This window comes from Triturus cristatus, chromosome 5_1 (genome assembly GCF_964204655.1).
Source record: "Triturus cristatus chromosome 5_1, aTriCri1.1, whole genome shotgun sequence".
Lineage (NCBI taxonomy): Eukaryota > Metazoa > Chordata > Amphibia > Caudata > Salamandridae > Triturus > Triturus cristatus.
Genome location: NC_140587.1, coordinates 179,302,868 through 179,327,717, shown reverse-complemented (window position 1 = coordinate 179,327,717; position 24,850 = coordinate 179,302,868). Strand labels below are relative to the sequence as shown.

The following is a 24,850-nucleotide window of genomic DNA, read 5'->3' as shown; positions in this document are numbered from 1 at the left end:
GTTGTCTAGTCGTTCCTTGAATGCTGTCTTCTTGGTGGTGTGGATCAGCTGGTGGTGTCTGCGGGTGGCGTGCTTGAGGGCGGTCATGTTGTCTGTAGTCGGGTTTTTTCGCCAGACTTTCTCGAGGGTACGGCAGTTCTTCTTGGAGTTCTTGAGGTCGTCGTTGAACCAGGAGGCTTTCTTGCTGCTGGGCCTGCTGGGATGGTTTTTCAGAGGTGCGAGGTCGTCAGCGCAGTTGGTGATCCACTGTGTATATAGAATACCTGAGCACCCTGTAGTAAGGACAATGTCCAAAGGTAGTCCGAGAGATGCAGAGAAGATCTTGTCAGAATCTATTTAAAATATATATTAAATTGTATGTATATGCGACCATGCTGAGGGAAAAATAGTAGTGGGCGGAAAAGTAAATATTAGTACACAGCAAGGAGAGCGAAGTCTCCTGAGTGGTAGAAAGAGAAGTGCAAATAACAACATATAAAAGTAGACAAGTTCACAATGGAAACTGATCACCCAGGTGAAACGAGGGAAGTGATTCCTTGTGTAGTGCAATACAATTAAAAGGGCCAATGTATGAATATTTGTCTTGTGAATTTCCTAGTGGAGTGGGAAATAAGCAAGAAGCATTTTATGACTGACTGGTGGTGATCGGTCAGTATAATACCAAAAGCGGCCATCTAGGGAAACCAACCAAACCCACATATTTCTGAAAACTAGAGACCCGGGAGAGTCCAGGGAGATATGGCTTGTGTGGATCCCCCAACGTTTCCCTAGCCATCCTCAAATTTTGCTGAAAAAATCAAAATTTTCTCAAATGTCTGTGTGAGAAAGTTGTAGGATCACCGGACTGACTCTCTGTGGAGAGGTGTGGCTCACTAGTTAGAGGCGGCAGACCCGTAAGCAGAGAATCGGCCAGGGACCAGGGTTCAATTCCCGACGCGGCAGGGTCGTGGACCAGGGTCAAAACGGACTCGATAATTCTTGCCTCGGTACCTACTCTAACCAGGAACACACTCGGCAACTTTGGGCATTAAGCTTGCCTCATCTCTACAACGGCCCCCCACATACGCCGGGGATGCCTGGTTTCACCTTGGAGATACCCAGAAAGGGACCATCTCACAGGGATAGCCAGGACGGATTCCCCAGCGGTCTACAGCGCCGGGACGCCCTGTTGCTGGGGCAGCTGTGCGCTTTACAAGTCTACAACATTTACATTTACACAAATTTCCTGACACTCAGCGCTCCCCCAGCTCTCCCGATAAAACTGATACCTCACTCGTGTGGGTGGGTCAGGTACCCATGACAGGCAAGGGCCCAAAACATATTGTGGAGACTTCAAAATTACCCATCATAAAACGACCTGGTTTTGCAGGAAGGGGGCATCGGGTTTTTTTTGCACCTGGGATCGAGGCCATCTAGGGGAATGTAGGAGAGTAGGATCTGCACTTATGTTGCCCCCACTTTTTTTCTGATGTTAACACTGGTTTCTGGCTATAGTCTGGCTGGGAACCTGCTAATCAGGGCCCCAGCCTCTCTGTTCTCTCTAAACAACTTGGAGTGCATATTAGATGCACTAGTGATTGGATACTGTGGTGCCTTATGAGCCCCTAATATATGATACCTTAGGTACCAAGGGCATAGGTACTTCACAGGCCTACCAGGGGTCTAAGCATGTATTATGCCACCCCTGGGAAGCAGACTAAATCTGACACCACAGGCCTGCTACTGCAGCCTGGGTGAGGTAGTGTTAGCACTCCTCACTGAGATATAGGTTCCATATATCTCACCTTACACACACATATAAACCTATCAGTCACCCCAAAGGCAGGCCCTATCAATCCTGAGGGCTGGGTGCTTGGTTTCCATGTGAGGGGGTGCCTCTGCCTGAGCAGGGCCCCTCTGCAGCTCTCAGAGTCTATTCTCTGTAGCTGTTTGTGGATGCGGTTAAACCATATACTCTTAAGTGCATTATAAACCTCGCAGTAAATGCTAACTCTGGGATGGCTGCATCAAAACATGTCGTGTTTGGTGTCAAATGCTTTGGAATCATACCCCCACACCAGTAACTGGTGGGTGCACTCTTGGAGTGCTTTGAAGTCCTGCACTGGGGGAGCAGTAGGCTCCTCTGTGCATATTCCAGCTCAAACCGGTTCAGAGGCTACCTGCCCCTGCTCTGGCACGAAACTGGACAAAGGGCTAGTCCGTCCCTTCCTTTTAGTATAAGTTAGGGAACCCTTACCATTGCAAACTAGATATCCCTGGACGACACTCTGAAGAAGAATCCTGGACCTTCGACGTTCCACTACCTTTGGAAGACTGAAGAATCTCCCTTGGAGTCACGGAGTGACTCCCCTGCTTGGCAGGCACCAAAACTTTGAATCAACAGTCGCAAACTTTCCCGCTCCAACCGGAGTCCGAAGTCCCTGCAGCCCCGGAAGTAGATTTCCTGACTTTTCCAACGCCATTGGAAGTCCCCAGTGAAGCTGAGGCAAGTGGACCCCACGAGTGACGAAGAACAGCAATACCCGGGTACCGTGCACTATTTTCAAGTGCAATCCCTTCACGACGTTCTACGAACTTATGCATTGGACCACGTGTGGTTCAAGCCTCCAGCAGGATTTCCATTGCAGATCAGAGGCCTACCACGTCCCGAGAGACCGTGGGCTCCTGTGAAGTGAATCTTCCCGAGGCGTCTTCGTGATCCTTGCCAGCTGGCTTGTGAGTCCCCTGAAGACTTTTCTACAGACCCAAAGGGCTCCCCTGGTTGCTCCAGGCCTGCCCTGACTTAGCCTCGCTGGGTGAGTCCCTCAGACCTTGCTGGTCTGCACCGCTGACTTCCTTCACTTTCCACAAGACTTGCTGTTGCCAAGGCTTGTTGGCTCCAATCCGGTTGCCGACACCTCAGTAAGCTGCAGACTTTGTGGGACACGCCGAATCCAGCTCCTGGTTGTCGTCGACGTCTCCTGGACCTTGTGGCTGAAGAGTCAAGACACCCGTGATCACCTGAAATCACCCGATGACTGTGGGCATCCATCTTCCTGTGCCCGGGTCACTGGCAAGTGACTTTCAACACTGTCTCCTCTGCTTTCAGGTCTTCTTTCTTCTGAATCCATCATTGGATTCCCCTGGACGCTTCTCCTGTCTTCACAAGCAGCAAGTCTGATTTGGCTCCCATTGAAAACGGCGCCGCGACCCGACACCAAAAGACACTTATGCACCCGGCTTCCCTGGCTGAGGTAACTCCAGCACTACGGTGCTCCTGTGTGTGTTTACTCTAGAACTACTTACCCTGTAAGTGACTTCCTTGTAGACTCTCCCGAAGTATCCTATTCCGTTCAGGGCATCAACCGAGGCGAAGAAAGAGCGCGTATCCAATTGTTTTAAACCCAGCAAGTGGCTCCATGAGTATGTCTAAAGCAATTAACATCCGGGTCAGAAAGGATCAAGGGAAACGTAGTTCTTCTACACGGAGCAAAATACGCTATGAGGGGACCTTAGAAAATAGCGTTCTCACCCTCATGTGCTCCATATACGTCCACGTATATAGGTAGACACTACCAATATTAGAAACAATGTTGCCACAGTGTGTTGAAATCTCCGGGTCTAAATAGATAAATAGACAGGAGAAGTACACAACCAGATCACTCGTATAAAACACAAGAATATTGCATTAAGAAACAAAAAGGGTACAAACATTCATCGCCCAAGCCCAAATCATGTCCCAGCCAACAGGCTTCGTTGCACATTGAATATACAGTACAGAACATCTGACCCGGATGTTAATTGCTTTACTTCCGGGTCAGACATACTCATGGAGCCACTGGCTGGGTTTAAAACACTTGGATACGCGCTCTTTCTTCCCCTCGGTTGATGCCCTGAACGGAAAGACACAGGTTCACAAAAGGTATTTGGGTTGAGAGTGGCTGCCGCCTTTTATGTGCACTCTTGATGACATGCCGAGTATACTCTACACGATATGGCAAAGGTCTTCACACTCTTTTGCCAATACTTTACATTATACGCTGCACAATTCTAGTGCCAGACACCGGGATTCAGGGACTGCCACTCGCTTTTTAGGATGGGTGAGATACACAGTCACCATCCCGAACTAAGTTGGGCAGGGTCTAATGTCGTCATATTTTCTTTGTTTTTTCCCCGTTTTTTTGCTTTTTATTGATCTGTTCCCTTCCGACAATGTTAGTTTAGGTGCTAGACAGATCACTTGTGTCCTATATGAATACTGATTACCTAGCATATTTATGGAAGCGCTAGGCTTTTATTATACCTGTTTAACTCTGTGCAACTTGGAAAAGCCAGTCTGAGTTGTTTCTTTTCTGTTTATTTGTTTTTTATGTATTTTCTCTCAGTAATCTGTGATCTGAGGCATCATTCCTTGAAAGGTAGAGGCAAATTAATATTACCTTATAGGTGAGCTATTTGATACTTACCTAAACATTTGTTTGTTCTTTTTAATCACGTGTGTAGCACAAAATCATGTGTGAGGTGTTTGTGTTGGTGTGTCGGGAGTCCATGATATTTTTTGAAATGATAATGAAATTGCTGACTTTCTTCATTCTTTATAGATACTGGACCGGACTGCAGCTGGTTCTGTTGTCAAAAACCACCATAATATTGAGTATGGTTTTTATTTCATTTTTTGTTCTTTAAGCAGAGTGATAATATTGAGAGGTCCTGATGAATGCCGCGAACTCGTAGTCATCTGGCAGAAACATGTCGACCACTAGTAATTAGGATATTATTTCAATCCTATATCACCTCGTTTTAACCCTAGCAGATGGGGACTAACAGTAAATTGAATTTTGTCACCCAGTAGCTAGTTTTACATATACACCCCTTTATTCCGATTTACACTCTGCCCCTTACTCCCCCTGCCTAAGTTGGCATCCTCACAAAACACCTCACGCTCCTCTCGTATTTTTGAGATTTGTAGCCCACACTGTATAACTTGCGGTTGCAGTGTGCAAGAGGGGACCCAATGATGAAGCATGTCACCCTTGGGTGAGTGAGGGTTCTCATCTTTAAAAGTAAAGATTCCCGGTCTACACACACCCTCTTTCCCTTTTGTCTATAGTAGCATCTCATCATTCTTTGTGAGGAACATTCGTTAGGAGTTAGTGATGCTTGATGCTTTGATTTACTCCAACCATTTGAACCCTTTAGTGTGATATATAAACAAATAATATGGACAGCACAATGAAAAAGGCATGAGAACTAATTAAAAAATGTTTTAAAGATAGCACTGTATGGTCTGTAATTTAACAATGGGAAAATGTTACACAAAAAATAGTTGCACCATACGAAATCTCTCCTCATGTTAAAAAAAATCACATGGTCCAAAGGAAAAAAACCGATACTTTTATCAATTTCCCATATACAGTTAAAAAGATCAGACGGACCCATAATATACTTAGGAAACAGTTAAATAGGTACCCAAATGATGAAGATATACAAATAAAATTAAAAAATGTCAACAATAAATTGAGAAAATTAATTTGGAATGAAAAAGATAAATTTAATCAGGAATTGTGGGCAAAAATCTTCTATGCCAGTAACCAAGCAAACTCAAGGGAGTTTTGGAAAGTGATTAATGGATTAACCAGGCCAAATAAATCTGTAGTCACATCCTCCTTAAGTGAAGATGAATGGTCCATATGTCTTATAAAAATCCTACACCCTAATATAGAAGTGAATATTGAGGAACATAAATCGATTATTAAAGAAAACAAACACTTAATGATAGATGAGATTAATGTAGAATGTGACGCAGAACTTTATATTACAGAAACCCAAGTCGCAAAATTAATAAAGAACCAAAAAAAATGGAGCACCGGAACCCAATGGCATCCCGTTTTCTCTTTACAAAGAAGAACCAGATTACTGGGCTATATATTTGACAAAGGTATTTAATGAAGTCATACAAACGGGGCTGGTTCCAAAATCATGGAGAGGTTCGTTGATATCTCCAATTTAAAAAAAAAGAAATTGGCAACAACTGGAGAATTACCGCCTGATTACCCTTCAAGACACTGATGCAAAATTGTTCGCAGGGCTTTTATTATCCAGTTTGACAGACTGGGTAAAGGAAAAAAGGATACTACCACCGAACCAAACTGGGTTTATCAAAGGTTTAGGAACCTCAACAAATATACTGATTTTATCTGTATTAATGGATAAGGCACTCTTAGTTAAACAGCCTTTGTATTTTTGTTTCGTCGACTTCAAATCGGCCTTTGATTGTGTGAACAGGCATCATTTGTGGAAAAAACTTAAAGAGCAAGGCATTCCAAACTTATTATTGAGAATGATACAACTACTGTATACTGATACCTGGATTAGGGTAAGAATTGGTGACGGGCAAACATTAACCAACAAGATACTTACGACGGGAGGTCTAAAACAAGGGTAAGTTCTTGCACCACTGCTATTTAATCTTTTTTTAGCGGATCTTTCAACTACATTGAATAAGGTAAATGCACATCCGCCTAGATTAGCCGATAAACAAATATCTAATCTCCTGTACGCGGATGATGTTATTCTTATAAGTCACACCAAAGTTGGGTTGCAAAGGTTAATAGATTGTATATCAGCGTATGCAAAACAAAATGATATGGTGATAAATGAAACAAAGACCAAAGTAATGGTAGTTACGGAAAATGTAAGGCTTAAAAATAAATATAATTGGAAGCTGGAGGGAACGAAATTAGAACAAGTTGATTCCTACCGGTATCTCGGAGTTATATTCAACGATAGTGGAAATTTTCTCCCGCAAAAAAGAGAAATTACATGAAAAGCCAATACTATGATTGCTGCATTTAGGAAAATTCGGAATTCAATAACTGACTTGTCTTATTGCCCCTTACTAAAGATCATCTCAGCAAAGCTATTACCCACACTGACATATGGTTCTGAGGTATTAAATGGGAAAGACGCAGTGATTATTAACAATGCAATTTCAAACACGTATAAAATTTTATTTTGCCTGCCAAAAAATGCTCGCTAGCACAGGTGAGGCTGGAATTTGGGATAAATAACCAGCTTCTTGCAAGAAAAGGACAAGCTCTTAAAGTTTGGAATCGAATAAAAAACGACCAAGAAAATCAAATGTCCCAGCTATTATGGCAAGAAGTCAAACATAATAAGAAGTTACAGGCTTGGTCCTACCTAAATAAAGCAAAAGAAGAATTTGGTGTAATATCGATCTGGGAGAATACGATTATCCAAGAAAGTAAAAAAAAAACAATTAACAAACTTACCAATCATTTGTCTCTGATAAAAGACAAGGACATACTTGTGAAAAGAAAATATGCATGGCCAATCAAAAATGGATTTATCAAAAAACAAGTTCAAGAATATTTAGAAATACCATGGTCATTGAAAAACAAGAAAATCTTTATCAGAGCACGCTTTGGGTTACTGTCGGGGCTATGTCATGTACCCATATGGAAAAAGACAGAAGACAATACTGATTGTAGATTATGCAAATGTGGGCACGAGAACATTATACATCTACTATGTCTTTGCTCTGGGTTAGAAACGGAAAGGAAAGCCATTTTAAAGAGACTATTTAACTAACGCGGACTAAGGTTATGTAGGCAAGCAGTGATGGCATGCCTAAATTCTAAAGATATATTCAAGATTTCTGCATTTGTAAAATTTTTGAGCGCTGTTGGTAAAAAATTAGGGGAGTAATAATTTATTCTACATTTTTACATGTATATTGTATTTGAGACATGTTAGCAATTGTGATTATAGCGTTTTAATCCTTTTGTATTTGAGGCTATTTTAATCATTTTTTGTAAGATTTTAATTAATCAAACAAATAAAATAAACTTGAAACTGAGGAAGGACCACCACAGCCCCTGTGGTGGCAAGAGCCCTCGTTGTATTTTTCTCCAGAGTGGGTTTTCCAAAGGAGGTCATATCTGACAGAGGTACCAACTTCATGTCAGGATATCTAAAAGCAATGTGGAAGGAGTGTGGTGTAACTTATAAATTCACTACTCCCTATCACCCACAATGCAATGGGTTAGTTGAACGCTTCAACAAAACCCTAAAGGGAGTGATTAAAGGCCTCCCAGGAATGCTTAGGTGAAAATGGGACCTTTTTCTTCCCTGTCTTTTGTTTGCTTACAGAGAGGTTCCACAGAAGGGGGTTGGTTACAGCCCATTTGAACTTCTGTTTGGGCATCCTGTAAGAGGCCCATTATGTTTGGTGAAGGAGGGCTGGGAGTTACCTCTCAAACCTCCCAAACAGGATGTGATGGACTATGTACTTGGTCTCCGCTCCAGGATGGCCGAATACATGAAGAAGGCAACTAAAAACCTGGAGTCCAGCCAAGAACTACAGAAAACTTAGCATGACCAAAAGGCTATGCTGACTGTGTACCAGCCAGGACAGAAAGTGTGGGTGTTGGATCCTGTGGCCCCAGCAGCTCTCCAAGACAAGTGGAGTGGCCCCCATACAATTTTTGAGCAAAAGGGAGAAGTCACCTATCTGGTGAATCTTGGAACTCCCAGGAGCCCCCATAGGGTGTTCCATGTCAACAGATTGAAACCATATGTTGACAGGGCTGACATGGGCTTGCTCATCTCAACTGATGAGGAACAGGAGGAGGAGAGTGACCCTCTCCCTGACCTGCTCTCACAGAACCCTGACGATGGGTCAGTAGATGGTGTTGCTTTGGCAAACAGCCTCACTGACCATCAGCAAACTGAATGCAGACAAGTTCTGCAGCAGTTTAGACATATGTTTAGCCTGACCCCAAGTCAGACTTCCTGGTGCACCCATGAGGTGGACACTGGAGACAGTCTGCCTGTCAAGAGTAAAATCTGCAGGCAACCTGACCATGTCAGGGACTTTATCAGGACTGAAGTCCAGAAAGTTTTGGAACTAGGTGCAATTGAGCCTTCAGATAGCCCTTGGGCTAGTCCAGTAGTCCTGGTCCCCAAGCCTCATACCCAGGGTGGTAAGAAAGAAATGAGGTTTTGTGTTGACTACAGAGGCTTCAATGCAGTCACCAGGACTGATGCCTATCCAATTCCCAGGGCAGATGAACTGATTGATACTTTGGCCTCAGCCAAGTATCTGAGTACATTTAACCTAACAGCTGGCTATTGGCAGATCAAGTTAGCTGAGGATGCCAAGGCCAAAACAGCATTTTCGACCCCTGGTGGGCACTACCACTTTGTGGTGATGCCCTTTGGTTTGAAGAATGCACCTGCCACTTTTCAGAGGTTGGTGAACAAAGTCCTGACAGGAATGGAAACTTATTGCTCAGCTTATCTAGATGATATTGCTGTCTTTAGTTCCTCCTGGCAGGATCACCTGGTCCACCTCAGAAATGTTTTGGAGACTCTGCAGAATGCAGGCCTCACTATCAAGGCCACTAAGTGCCAGATAGGGCAGTCAGGTTGTGTACCTGGGCCACCTTGTAGGTGGAGGCCAGGTTCAGCCTTTACAGAGCAAAATCCAAACCATCATGGAATGGGTTGCTCCAACCACCCAGACACAGGTGAGAGCCTTTTTAGGCCTGACTGGGTACTATAGGAGGTTTGTTAAGAGATATGGATCTAGAGTGACCCCCTTAAATGATCTTACCTTAAAGAAAATGCCAAAAAAGGTTCAGTGGAGAGCTAGTTGTCAGAAGGCATTTGAAGACCTAAAGCAGGCCATGTGCACTGCCCCCATCTTACAGAGTCCAGACTACACCAAAAAGTTAATTGTCCAAACAGATGCTTCTGAGCTGGGTGTGGGAGCTGACTGTCTCAACTGAATGATGAAGGTCAAGACCAGCCAGTAGCTTTTATAAGCAGAAGGCTGACCCCTAGAGAGAAACGTTGGTCAGCTATAGAGAGGGAGGCCTTTGCTGTGGTGTGGGCCCTGAAGAAGCTGAGGCCATACTTGTTTGGCACTCACTTCATAGTTCAGATTGACCACAAGCCCCTCCTATGGCTCAAACAGATGAAAGGTGAAAACCCAAAACATTTAAGGTGGTCCATTTCCCTACAGGGGATGGACTATACAGTGGAACATAGACCTGGGACCCAACATGCCAATGTAGATGGACTCTCAAGGTATTTCCACTTAGAACACGAAGACTCAACTGGTCAAGGTTAGTTTAGTGTCCCTGCGTTTGGGGGGGGGGGTTGTGTAGTAGAGTAAGATTTGCACTTATGTTGCCCCCACTTTTTTTCTGATGTTAACACTGGTTTCTGGCTATAGTCTGGCTGGGACCCTGCTAATCAGGGCCCCAGCCTCTCTGTTCTCTCTAAACAACTTGGAGTGCATATTAGGTGCACTAGTGATTGGATACTGTGGTACCTTATGAGCCCCTAGTATATGGTACCTTAGGTATCAAGTGCATAGGTACTTAGGCCTACCAGGGGTTGAAGCATGTATTATGCCACCCCTGGGAAGCAGACTAAATCTGACACCACAGGCCTGCTACTGCAGCCTGGGTGAGGTAGTGTTAGCACTCCTCACTGAGATATAGGTTCCCTATATCTCACCTTACACACACATATAAACCTATCAGTCACTCCTAAGGCAGGCCCTATCAATCCTGAGGGCAGGGTGCTTGGTTTCCATGTGAGGGGGTGCCTCTGCCTGAGTAGGGCCCCTCTGCAGCTCTCAGAGTCTATTCTCTGTAGCTGTTTGTGGATGCGGTTAAACCATACACTCTTAAGTGCATTATAACCTCGCGGTAAATGCTAACTCTGGGATGGCTGCATCAAAACCCGTCATGTTTGGTGTCAAACGCTTTGGAATCATACCCCCACACCCGTAACGGGTGTGGGAGTATGATCCCACCCTTCTAGAGGGATAGACATGTACCTACTGTGGAAACACGGTAGAATCCTGAAGAGCCCTGGCATCACAAAATGGATGCCACCAGCACAGACACTGGGCTTCCCTCCTGCTGCTGACCGAAACTCACAGTGGAGGAGGCCCAACAATAAGCATCCTGTCACAGGGAGGTGTCACCACCTTCCAGACAGGATTTAGTGTATTAGAGCTGGGTGGGTGCACTCCTAGAGTGCTTTGAAGTCCTGCACTGGGGGAGCAGTAGGCTCCTCTGTGCATATGCCAGCTCAAACCGGTTCAGGGGCTACCTGCCCCTGCTCTGGCATGAAACTGGACAAAGGGAAGTGGGTGTAGCCACCCACTCCCCTGACCCTCCCATAGGAGTGGTCATAGAGCTAGTCCCTCCCTTCCTTTTAGTATAAGTTAGGGAACCCTTACCATTGCAAACTAGATATCCCTGGATGACGCTCTGAAGAAGAATCCTGGACCTTCGACGTTCCACTACCTTTGGAAGACTGAAGAATCTCCCTTGGAGTCAAGGAGTGACTCCCCTGCTTGGCAGGCACCAAACTTTTGCATCAACAGTCGCAAACATTCCTGCTCCCGCCGGAGTCCGAAGTCCCTGCAGCCCCGGAAGTAGATTTCCTGACTTCTCCAAGGCCATCGTGAGACCCCAGTGAAGCTGAGGCAAGTGGACCCCACAAGTGACGAGGAACAGCAATACCCGGGTACCGTGCACTATTTTCGAGTGCAATCCCTTCACGACGTTCTACAAACTTGTGCATTGGACCACGTGTGGTCCAAGCCTCCAGCAGGATTTCCTTTGAAGATCAGAGGCCTACCTCGTTCCGAGAGACCGTGGGGTCCTGTGAAGTGAATCATCCCGAGGCATCTTCGTGATCCCTTGCCAGCTGGCTTGTGGGTCCCCTGAAGAATTTTCTACAGAACCAAAGGGCTCCCCTGGTTGCTTTAGGCCTTCCCTGACTTACCCTCACTGGGTGAGTCCCTCAGACCTTGCTGGTCTGCACCGCTGACTTTCTTCACTTTCCATGAGAGTTGCTGTTGCCAAGGCTTGTTGGCTCCAATCCGGTTGCCGACACCTCAGTAAGCTGCAGACTTCGTGGGACACGCCAGATCCAGCTCCTGGTTGTCGTTGACACCTCCTGGACCTCGTGGCTGAAGAGTCAAGACACCCGTGATCACCTGAAATCACCCAACTACTGTGGGCATCCATCTTCCTGGTCCCGGGTCACTGGCAAGTGACTTTGAACACTGTCTCCTCTGCTTTCAGGTCTTCTTTCTTCTGAATCCATCCTTGGATTCCACCGGACACTTCTCCTGTCTTCACAAGCAGCAAGTCTTCTTTGGCTCCCATTGAAAACGACGCCGCGACCCGACACCAAAAGACACCTATGCACCCGGCTTCCCTGGGTGAGGTAACTCCAGCACTACGGTGCTCCTGTGTGTGTTAGCTCTAGATCTACTTACCCTGTAAGTGACTTGCTTGTAGACTCTCTAGAAGTATCCTAAAACTTTAAAATTCCAACCGTTTCTTGCTCCATTGAAGTCTATTGGAATCCGTGGCTGTGTTCTCACACTGCATGCGTCTCCCGTGGGTCCTTTACTTACCTGCCTTGGGTGGATTAGTGAGGCCCCAGCGCTTCTACAGGCCCTAGGCCTTGTCCCCTCGCAAGTCGATCTTCTTATACCTCTTTTTAGGTCTCGCTGAGACAGCGAAAGCTGTCTCTTTGAGACATTTTGTAAGTGGGCTTTCAAAAGTGCTACCCACATGGTTTTGCTGGCCTAGGGCTTGAGTGCACCCAGCCCTTTGATGCTCTGCTCGATTACTTTCACCGCTTTGACCCTTGCATTCCCCCTTCCCTTCTCACCCAGCCCTTTGATGCTCTGCTCGATTACTTTCACTTTCGCCGCTTTGACCCTTGCATTCCCCCCTCCCTTCTCACCCAGCCCCTTGATGCTCTGCTCGATTCCTTTTCACTGTCCTTAAATCCCTTTGTAAGTCCATCTTGTTTGGGTCACCTTTGCTTCATTAGACCCATCTTTCCCGACTAGGAACCGGTTATTTTTGTCCACTCCCTTTAATTTACTTTAATAATAAACTCTCGCCTTAAGTGAAGCAATTGACTTTTAAATGTCGTCGTAATCTTACAGCCTTGTTCTCAAACAAGAAAACTCCTCTCCTTCCACACGTTTCCCTTTCGTCCATCTTTTCTTCTGCAGTAGTTGATAACATTGTGGCCATGTTTTAACCAAAGCATCAGGTTTCTGCAATTTTGTAACGACGTGGTGATGCACATACTTTCTGTATGTTGTACATTCCGCTGCCCCTAATGTGTCCGAGGTTTGTGAGCTGTGATGCATGCTAGCACAATCCCACGCCATGCGCCTCTTCAGCCCTCCTAAAATATACCATCCTCACTCTCCAGGTTAGAATTCGACACTTCAAAAACAAACGTGTAGCAACGATCTTCTATTAATAATGCTATGATGGCAGCGCTTCTATGCATTCCATCGTAAATGTTCTGTGGAAAGTATTTTTATTTTATCATTTTGCAGTGGTTCCGGTAGGTCGGCAGTCATTGATTCCTTGTTTGTGTACCTTTGCCCAGGGGCGTTTCTTCAATTGGTGCAGCAAGTGCAGTGGCACCAGGGCCCAGGAACGCTGATAATTCGTGTATTTAATATAACTGTAGCATATTGAGGAGGTTGGGGGGTCATTTACTTACTTGCCCTGGGGTCCATGACACTAAATAGGCTGGTGTTTCGCCACGTAATTTCATTGGTCAGTGTTTAGCATTCGAGGTTGTACTCCTGAGTGACGTGACATAGAATGTAAGATTGATTGTGCCAGGGCATGAAAAGGAAATGCTGCTCAGGGTGCCAATTGTGTAAGGCGTTTAGACCTCACATATGTTCTTCCCTCTATGTTTTTCTCTCTGGTCTCACATGTGCTATTCCCTCTGTATTTTCACTCTTCCCTCACATGTACTCTTCCCTCTGCATTTTTTCTCTATGCTCTCACATGTGCTCTTCGCTCTGTATTTTTTTCTCTGCCCTCGCATGTGTTCTTCTCTCTATATTTTTCTCTCTGCTCTCACATGCTCTCTTCCCTCTTTGTTTTTATCTCCGGCCTAACATGCGCCCTACCCTCTGTATTTTTTTCGCTCCACATGGGTCTCTACTCACCCTCCACACGTGTCTCTCCTCACCCTCCACACGTGTCTCTCCTCACCCTCCACTTGTCTCTCCCCACCCTCCACGTGTCTGTCCTCACCCTCCACGTGTCTCTGCTGCACGCCTCACACTGCTGCACGCCTCACACTGCTGCACGCCTCACACTGCTGCACACCTCACACTGCTGCATGCCGCTGCACGCCACACACTGCTGCACACCTCACACTGCTGCACGCCACACACTGCCACACACTGCTGCACGCCGCACACTGCTGCACGCCGCAGACTGCTGCACGCCACACACTGCTGCACGCCACACACTGCTGCACGCCACACACTGCCACACGAAACATTGCTGCACGCCACACACTGCTGCACGGCACACACTGATGCAACCGGCACACTGCTGCACGCCACACACTGCTGCACACTGCTGCATTACTCACTGCTGCATGCTGCACGACACTGCTGCACGCAGCACACTGCTGCACGCAGCACACTGCTGCACACCGCTGCATGTCACAGTGCTGCATGCCTCACACTGCTACACGAAACACTGCTGCACGCCGCATACTGCTGCACACCGCACACTGCTGCACGCCGCACACTGCTGCATGCCGCACACTGCTGCACACCTCACACTGCTGCACGCCGCACACTGCTGCACTCCACACACTGCTTTTATGCGAGTTTATGCTACTGACATTGTAAATGACAATCTGGCACATGCATCAAGCAAAAATCCAGTCGGTAAAATACCGAATCGCTAAAATCACCCGTTAGCGAGTGTCAAAAACCGATTCCCAATGCATCAACCCAAATTGTGAGCAAATAAAGAATCGCAAAATAAATACCCAAAAAATAACTAATCGCAATTAACCAATCCTCAAAAATACCGATTCGCTAAATACCGAAGTCGCAATTACCGAAATCACAAATAGCTCCCGGCAAGTGCCAATGGCTAATAACCAATCTCTACCCAATGCAACACCACTTGCAAATACCGAAAATCCCCAAAATCGCTATTTAGCGTGAGCAAAATAAGGGGAATCAGAACCTGGAGGTAAAGTAAAAAAAAAATATTTTTGAAAGAGAATTTTTTTTATACACATGTGCAACTGATTGTGCTAATCAGCAAACCCTTAAATGTGGCCCAGGAGACCCTGTTGGCTAGTACAAAATGGCAGCCCTCTACGTGCTTGCAAGGAGGATGCGAATCAATGCCGCAGGACAGCGCAGGAGAAGGGTCCAGGAGAGAGTATTCAGACTGCGCATCACCTTGCTCGGACAGAATGAGGACGAGGTGTACGAGAAGTATCGACTGAATCGTGCCATGATCATGCGCCTCATTGCAGACCTGGAACCACTACTGCAGCACCAGACACATCGAACCAATGCAATCCCTGCGCACGTCCAGGTCCTATGCAGCCTGCACCTACTGGCCTCAGGAAGTTTCCAGGGGGTAATCGCCGTAGCCGGAGGCGTATCGCAAAGCGCACTCTCACGCTTCTTCCAGAAATTCATAGATGCCATGCTGACAATGAGACACACCCACATCAGCTTCCCCACAACCCCACAGCAGTTGGACCGCAACAAACAGGCATTCTACCAGGTGGCACAATTCCCCCATGTAATTGGATGCATCGACTGTACGCATATCCCCATCTGTCCACCCTCTGCAAATGAGTACATATTCCGTAACCGCAAGTCATACCACTCAATCAACGTGCAGGTTGTGTGCGATGCCAAGCACATCATCACGGACCTAGTGGCACAATTCCCGGGGAGCACACACGACTCCTACATATTCCGACACAGTGGCATCCACAGGCGTCTACTCATCAGAGAATTTGGAGAGGGACTCCTGCTTGGTACGTACACATACCTCTTCCACACATGAGCACCACACATGTCTGAACATCACCATTGCTAAGTCTTTGCTTCTATCTTCTAGGCGACAGTGCATACGCCCTGCGTGAATATATACTCACCTCCTACATCAATCCAGCAACACCACAGGAGCAACGATACAACGCCGCCCACATAAGCACAAGGAATGTCATAGAGAAGACCTTTGGGATTCTGAAGAGTCGCTTTAGAATTCTACATAAGGCTGGCGGCGCCTTGCTATACAAACCTGATACCTGCTGCAGGATTGTAGCAGTATGTGCTATGCTGCACAACATTGCGACCAGAAGGGGGATACCCATAGAGGTTGACAGGAATGACGACCACCGGGATGACCAACCACCCGCCGAACACCGACAGGCACACGTCCCTAACACAGCAGAGGGCCATAGGAGGCGGACATACATCATGCAACATCATTTCTGAAGCAGGTAAGAATGAAACATTACAATTTCATTGGTGGTGCAACTGTTTAATGCACAGGAGCACTGAGGTATGTGCGACCAAACAAGCTATGAAATGAATGCTCCCCAGGAAAAATGTAACAACAAATGGCCGTTTTAGTCACGGCTGTGCAGCGTCAGGAAGGGGAGGACCATGGTTGCCCCACCACGGTCAAGTATGACTGTCATTCAGTCTAGTGGCGCTTGCCACGTACACCAAGCCTCCTCTCAGGTGTCTCCGACGCCTCACCACGGCCTGTCCCCGTGGAGCACCGCGAACTGCGGCGCCTGGTGCTGGCCTCTGCCACAGACACACTGCTCACACTCGAGGCAGCCTCACTGCCGTCTTCCCCTCCCAAAGCTCCAGCACTGAATGTGCCACTCTGCAGGTGTTCTACTGCAGCAGTGACCTGCCCTAGAGCCTTGGCAACATCCCCGCAAAAGTGTCCAAGGTCCACCTGCAGTGACACCGAGCGGCGTGCCAACACTGCGGTGCTATTGCTCATCCTTGTGATGGCCTTTGTAGAGGCCGCGGACCTCACCAAGTTCTGACGGTGCCTCCTCCTCTCGCTCTCATGGCCTTCCCTCATGGCACGGGTGAGCTCATGGATGTCCTCCCTCAGGTACCCTTTGCCCTCTGCCACCACAGTGGTCATGTCCCTCACCGCCGCTGTCATGGCACGCATTTCCTTTGCAAGGCGCGCTATGTTGGAGCTGATTGTCGCCATGTGTCTTCCCTGCAGGCGCTGGACACGCAGCATCCTTTCCTCTATGTCAGCATTTGGGGTGATAGCAACGTCGCCTAAGGAGAGTGAACTGCGCAGAGACCTGCGGCGCTGTGGGTGTCTGACACATGCAGGTGGTGCAGCAGGCGGTGTGATGCTGCGCAGACTTTGACCCGATGGTGTTGCGGGTGTTTCCATCACCTGCATGGGCGGAACTTGGGACCTGCGTCTCGGCGCTTTAGTAGAAGTTGGAGCAGGAGCAGGTGTAGCTGGTGCTGGTGCTGGTGGTGGTGGTGGTGTTGTTGTTGCAGGTGGAGGTGGTGAGTGCGTATCCTGCGCTGTATCCATGTCGGAATCGGCAGGAGTCTCGGAAATAATCAGCCGGGCGCTGTCGTCCGAATCCCCAGGAGATGCATCTGTGTGTGAAACAGTGCATGGTTAGTGGGATAGTTACACCTACGTAGTATTGTAAACATACATGTCCCTCTGTGATCCACTAAATAAACAGTTTATATCCAGGTTCAACTGATGTGGTGATTTGTAATTATATTTTATCCTGTACATGCACACCGGGCTGACTAGACTACAACTCCCATGATGCACTAGTGTTAAGAGTAAAGTTGTGTGGGCCAATGCTGCATGCACACTCTGATCCTGCTGAGGGCATGGGAATGGATTTACGCTATGCTGGGTATGGGCACAGGCATGCATCTTACCTTGGGCACTTGTGGCTGCGCCGGAGGTATCCATCTGGGTTACTCCCACGACGGCCTCAGGTTCGATCGTCCCTTCCACCAGCTCCTCCAGGGCAGTGTTGGCTTGCACTGTAGAAGGTCCGCCTCCCGTTCTGGATGCCTCCCGGAGCCTCTCCGCAATCCTCTCCTTTGCCCACTTCCTCAGGTCATACCATCTTTTTTTGATGTCGTCAATGCTGCGGGGCGTCACTCCAACTGCATTTACCCTCTCACGGATGCGCAGCCATATGCGCCGCTTCTCAGCCTCTGGCACCTTTAGGGACAGCTTACCAAACAGGCGATCGTGCTTGCTGCTCACTCCCTCTATCAGGTGCTCCAGCTCCCGGTCAGAAAACTTGCGTTTCCGCTTGCGTGCACCCTCTGCCCTGGATGGTGCTTCCTTATCCATCCTGGTTGTTTTGGAGGGTAGATCAGTTAGTGTGGCTTCAATGTGCTCAGCCAGTCTCCAGTCCCAGCTCCTCTCCTGTTTACTCCTCTGGCGAGGCAATGAGGATGGGGCTGCAGTATTTCCTGGTTGGTGATGTCATAAACATGTTCCCGGAGCGACCCGGTCTTTTCCGTAATCGCTAATAGCGATTTCGCTATTACCGAAATCGCTATTAGCTAATTCGGTAATACCGATGTCGCATTTTGCTCCTGGGTCTTTGCCTTCCTCGCTATTGGATATTCGGTAAAATATAGCGATTTTTAAGGAATCGCTATTGTTTACCGAATCTGTTGATGCATTCACAAAAGCGATTCCTTAATACCGATTCCTCATTTCTCGCTATTAAGGAATCGCTTTTGGTTTTGTTGATGCATGTGCACCAATGCCTTTTATTTGTTTTAAAACCAAAACATAAATAAAAGGCATTGTAATTTTACAATGCCAATAGCTCAAACTCTTATAAATGCGAGACCTATTGCATTGCAAATGCTTGTTTAGTATATGGTCTGGTACGCCCCTAGGGCCCCAGCCATATAAGTGCTTAACTTGTTGTGAACTGTTGATTTTTGCATATGTTCTTGACTTCTAATCTCATAAAGAGATTAGTAGAGTGTGTTAGAAATAAATACATATATATTTTATATATATACCTGTGTGGTGTCCTTTCATTTGGTAATTCAAGAGATTATAAGATAAAACAAGCTGCTTTACATTCCTCCAGAGACTTAGCCTGAAGGCTGCTCTCCACAGCTACCACTAGGATAGCTTTCTTTAAAAGGTTGTCTTAAACCTATCTACCATAAGAGTCGAATTGGACTGGTGCAAGGTGGCCACTTTAACTAGTGACCAGCATATGCCAGACCAACTTCTCACAGGGAACCTACCAAACCCACACATTTCTGAAAACTAGACAACTCGGGGAGTCCAGTGAGGTATGGCTTGCGTGGATCCCTCAACGTTTTCTTACCCAGAATCCCCTGCAAACCTCAAATGTATGTAAAAAAATCATTTTCTCCGTACTTTTTTGCGTGGGATCACTGTGCCGGCACAAATGTCCTACCACCCAACGTTCTCCTTGTTCTCCTGAGCAAAAAGATACCCCACCTAGGTGCCGGCAGAGCTAGCGTTCAAAATCTACAGGTAGGCACTTTGCATAAAAAATGTGCTGTGTTCATATTGCGTTTTGCACCGTTTCCTGTCACGTGGCCTATGCCTACCCACACAAGTGAGGTAACATTTTTATCGGAAGACATTGGGGAATGCAGGGTGGGTGGTATTTTGTGGATCCATGCAGTTTCCAGAACTTTCCATCACAGAAAAATGAGGAAAATGTTTTTTTTTTTTTTTACAAAGTTTGAGGTTTGCAAGGGATTCTGGGAAGAGAACCTGGTGGAAGCCACACAAGTCACCCCATCCTGGATTCCCCTGGATGTCTAGTTTTCAAAATTTTATAGGTTTGCTAGGTTTACATCGGTGCCAGCAGAGCTAGAGTTCAAAGTCTACAGCTAGGCACTTTGCAAAAAAAGGGTCGGTTTTCACTGTAAAAATGTGGTGGATCCATGTTCTGTTTTGCGCCATTTCAGGGCACCAGGCCTACTCACACAAGTGAGGTATCTTTTTTATCGGAAGACTTTGGGTAATGCAGGGTGGGTGGAATTTTGTGGAGCCACGCAGATTCCAGAACTTTCCATCACAGAAATGTGAAGAAAATGTGTTTTTTTTAAAATAAAGTTTGAGGTTGGCAAGGAATTCTGGGTAAGAGAACCTGGTAAAAGCCACACTAGTCACCCCATCCTGGATTCCACTGGGTGTCTAGTTTTCAAAAATGTATAGGTTTGCTAGGTTTCCCTAGATGCCGGCAGAGCTAGGGTTCAGAATCTACAGCTAGGCACTTCACAAAGAAAGGGTCAGTTTTCACTGTAAAAGTATGGTGTGTTCATGTTGCGTTTCGGGCCGTTTCCTGTCGCTGGCACTAGACCTACCCACACAAATGAGGTACCATTTTTGCTGGGAGACTTCGGGAAACATAGAATAGTAAAAGACGTGTTTTTGCCAATTGACTTTCTATGCATTTATCCCTTCCAAATGTAGGACAGTGTGTAAAAAAGTATAATTTTCAAAAAAGCCCTCTAATTCACATGCTGGTATAGGTACCCACATATATGGATTTGTGCAAATAACCACAACTTCTAAACTCCATATGTTGTTCCCATTTTAGAAATACATAGTTTTCCTCGATATCTATTTTTCACTCTTTATATTTTACCAAGTGAATTGCTGTACACCCGGTACACAATGAAAAACCATAGCAAGGCACAGCTCAGTTATTGGCTCTGGGCACATCGGATTCTTGGTGAATGTTAGAGACGGGGATCTCTGATTGGCGCAGGGATGTCCTTGTGTCAAGCAGTGACCCTCTCCTCCACGTCAGGGCAAAGGATAACCCCTTGGTAATGACCCTTGCTCACCCTCTAGGTGCGTGGCGTGAGCAGCCAAGGCGATTCTCCAGGCGTTGTTGGTTAAGCAATTATAATCACACACACAGTAAATACATTAATCCCCCCAGAAACGGACACCAGGCTTAGGTATGTGAAAATACGGTTCTTTATATAAAAATAGTTATCTTAATATGCAGATTTATCACAAGACCAGTAACGTTGTTTCTATGCCACCAGATTATCAAGCAGGTAAACGGTTCTTTAAGCGGATGCTTCTTAAGTCTCTTTTCAATGTCACTTGGGAGATTCCAGTCTTTGACTTACGTTCCGGCCTACCGCGGCTCACACATCGGTCGTGGGCGCGCTCGCGCCGTGCACAGCTCCTCCCGGTGGCTCCCGGGCAGCGGCGGCGAGACGGGCGTGCGGTGAGGATTAACGGGGAAGTAAGGCGGTGCGGGCCCCGAGCCCGATACTGGAATTCCTGTAGCACTGTTGCGAGGAGAGAGTTGCCCAGATCGGAGCGACTCTCGGCTTCGGGGTAGTGTCTTTGGATCCTCAATCAGCGGGTGTGTGCAGCAGGCAGGCGCGGTCAGCGACCCTTAGCACGGCGGTGCAGGGGGGTCTCCACAGCGGGGGCGGCGCGGCCTGAGATGTCCGGGGATAGCGAAGCACGGTCACAGGGCACGGTCAGTGCAGCTGGGTGACCCGGCGTAGATCACAGTCGTCGGACGGATTCCGGCGGGAGGGGTGACAGCGCGTTCAGCGCACTCCAGTGGCAGGCGATGACAGGGGTGCAGGCAACCTAGCCCGGGGACAGAGAGCGGCTCCGGACGGAGCGGGGCTCTCACGGGGTAGAGGCAGGCAAGCTCCTGAGTGTCACGGCCCTAGGAGGGGGCGATGAGGGGCGCAGTCTCTTTCCAGCGGGATGCACACACGGCTCGAATTGGAGGACGAGCAAAAGCACAGAGAACCCACTAGTCCTGGGGTTCAGTTCAGGGGGCAAGCTCAGATCAAGCCCTTGGAGAATGTTCAAGCACAAAGTAGCAAAGTCTTTTCAGCAAGTCTTTTTCCTCTCCTTTCTCAGCAAGGCAAGCAGCAGGCCAGTCCTTCCAGCGTCTTCTTCTCCTTCTAGTCGGGCAGAGGTCCTTTGTGGTAAACAGGATTCTGATTTCTTAGGAGCCAGGCTCCTACTTTTATACAGTGATTCTTTTGTTCTTTAGCGCCAGGGGGCCTGGGCCTGGCTCAGTCTGGTTTTGGAGCACTTTGTTATGGTGACTCTGCTCTTTCCTTTCAGCAGCAGGGCAGAGACATCAGCCGCTCCGCAGGGGGCGGCGCCGGCTTTGTGGTGGCAGAGCACAGGTCTATTCAAGAGTCAAGGTGTACTCCTCCCACCCATCCTGGTGTAATCTCTCTACCCACCACCTGGCACCCAACCTGTCTCTGGGGATTCCCCAACCCTGCTCCTTACTGTTGCTAGGCAGAACACACACACACAGCAGAGGCGGACTGAAATGGCCAGGTCAGTAAATACTAACTTTCTAAAAGTAGTATTTACAAACCCAGGATATTAAAATGAACTTGACTACAAGAAGTATTTTATTATTCTGAGTTCAGGCATACTAAACTTGACATTCTACCATGCTCTCTGAGTCCACTGGTGTCACAGCGTGTAGTGACTCCAGCAGCCCATTCTGGCCTATGGAGAGCAGGTAGCCTTCAATAGTGAAAAACGAAAATGGCTGTTAATTCACTACTAAGACATGCCACACACATCAGGGCATATCCTACTTTATGCCTACAATGCACCCTGCCCTTGGGCATACCAGAGGGGTGGCTAATATGTAGGTAAGGGAAGGTTTAGGGACTGGCAAGTGGGGGCACTTGTGCAGTCAGCGCGACAGTCCCAGACTGCACGCAGGGTCTGCGGTGGCAGACCCTAGACACATTTTACAAGGCCGCTTTCTGTGGGTGGCGCAACCAGCGCTGCAAGCCCACCAGCAGCATAGGCATTCACAAGCCCTGGCACCCCTGGTGCACTTTACTGGGGTCTGACAGTAAATCCAATAAACCAATCATGAGCATCAATTACAGGTACACTTTACCTAGGGAGCACTTGCACTGCGGTACGGATTAGCCGTGGCGCAGTGCCCTGAGCGGACAACACCAGCAAAACATCGAGGCACACCATCAAAAAAGTGGAAGGGAAACTCACGCCAAGGTGCCAGGTCTAACACGTGTCCCCTCCAGCTGAAATGTGGGGAGAACTACCCTTGCTCAGGGGGTTCCTCGTCACTAAGGCGGAAATACCTGGACAGACCATCAGCGTTGGCGTGATCTGTGCCAGGACGGTGTTCCACCGTAAAGTCCATACCCTGTAGGGAGATGGACCACCTCAACAGCTTTGGGTTCTCACCCCTCATTTGCATCAACCATCTGAGGGGCCTGTGGTCCGTCTGAACCCGGAAGTGAGACCCAAACAAGTAGGGTCTTAGCTTCTTCAGCGCCCAGACCACAGCAAATGCTTCTCGCTCAATTGCACTCCACCTACTTTCCCGTGGAAGTAACCTCCTACTGATGAAGGCTACGGGTTGGTCCCAGCCCTCCTCAGTCATCTGTGAGAGAACAGCCCCTACACCATGCTCTGAAGCGTCTGTCTGTACTAGGAATTCCTTGGAGAAGTCAGGGGCCAAGAGCACGGGCACCGTGCACATGGCAGTCTTCAGGGTGTCGAAAGCTTTCTGACAGGTGTCAGTCCAGATCACGTTCCTGGGCTGCTTCTTGGAAGTCAGCTCTGTCAAGGGGGCAACAATCGTTCCATAGCCCTTGACAAACCTCCTGTAGTACCCAGTGAGCCCCAGGAAGGCCCTCACTGCGGTCTGCGTCTTGGGGGGCTCCCAAGCCAGGATGGTCTCAATTTTGGGTTGCAAGGGTGCCACCTTGCCACTCCCCACTTGGTGTCCCAAGTACACCACGGAAGCCTGCCCGATCTGGCACTTGCTCGCCTTGATCGTGAGGCCTGCTCGGCGCAGAGCCATCAACACTTCCCAGAGGTGGCGCAGGTGTTCGGGCCAGGTGGCACTGAACACTGCGATGTCATCCAGGTAGGCGGCACTGAACTCATCCAGCCCAACCAGTACCTGGTTGACCAACCTCTGAAAGGTGGCAGGGGCATTCTTCATTCCAAATGGCATGACTCGGAACTGGAAGTGCCCATCTGGTGTAGAGAATGCTGACCTCTCTTTGGCCCCATCGGTCAAGGCGATCTGCCAGTACCCAGACGTTAAATCAAACGTGCTGAGGAACCGGGCAGCCCCCAGCCGATCAATGAGCTCATCAGCTCTGGGGATGGGGTGCGCGTCAGTCTTAGTTACTGAATTGAGTCCTCTGTAGTCCACACAGAACCGGAGTTCAGGTGTGGCTCCCGGCGCAGCACCTTTGGGGACCACGACCACGGGGCTGGACCAAGGACTGCTGGAGGACTCAACCACCCCTAGCGCAAGCATTTTGGAGACCTCCTCCTTGATGCAAGCTCTGACCCTGTCAGTTACCCTGTAAGCCTTGTGCTTCACAGGTAAGCTGTCTCCTGTGTCCACATCATGGACGCACCAATCTGTGACACCAGGAACCAGGGAGAATCTATCTGGAAACTGCCCCAGCAAGTGGCGGCAATCTTCCTGTTGTTTAGGCGTCAGGGTGGGTGAGAGGATAACTCCATCCACTGACCCATCTTTCTCAGAGGCTACTAAGAGGTCAGGAAGAGGCTCGGTCTCCTCTTCCATTCCATCATCAGTGGCCAGCAGCATGCCCACTTCGGTCCTCTCTAAGTGGGGCTTAAGGCGGTTAACATGTAGGACCCTCAAAGGGTTCCTGGGAGACTGCATGTCCACCAAGTAGGTGATAGGACTTTTGCGCTCCACAACCTCAAATGGACCTGTCCACTTATCCTGAAGTGCACAAGGCTCCACTGGGGCCAAGACCCACACCTTTTGTCCAGGTTGAAGCTCTACCAGAGTGGCATTCCGGTCGAACCACCGCTTCATCTCCTCCTGGCTGGCTTCCAGATTTGCCTCAGCAAGTTGCCTGAAACGCCTAGTCTGGTTTCGGAAGGCCAGCATGTAACTGTATACATTCTGGGGA

The 24,850-nt window shown here is 48.0% G+C and overlaps 1 pseudogene across 1 annotated transcript in view; it reads left to right on the top strand.

Annotated features, from left to right (window-relative positions):
* The first annotated feature begins 3,797 nt into the window (after positions 1 to 3,797).
* LOC146830596 (E3 ubiquitin-protein ligase TRIM39 pseudogene) overlaps positions 3,798 to 24,850 on the top strand; it is a 38,194-nt pseudogene continuing 17,141 nt past the window's right edge. Inside the window, exon 1 of the transcript XR_014961449.1 lies at positions 3,798 to 3,901. The product of XR_014961449.1 is annotated as an E3 ubiquitin-protein ligase TRIM39 pseudogene (transcript). The remainder of the gene's footprint in view (positions 3,902 to 24,850) is intronic.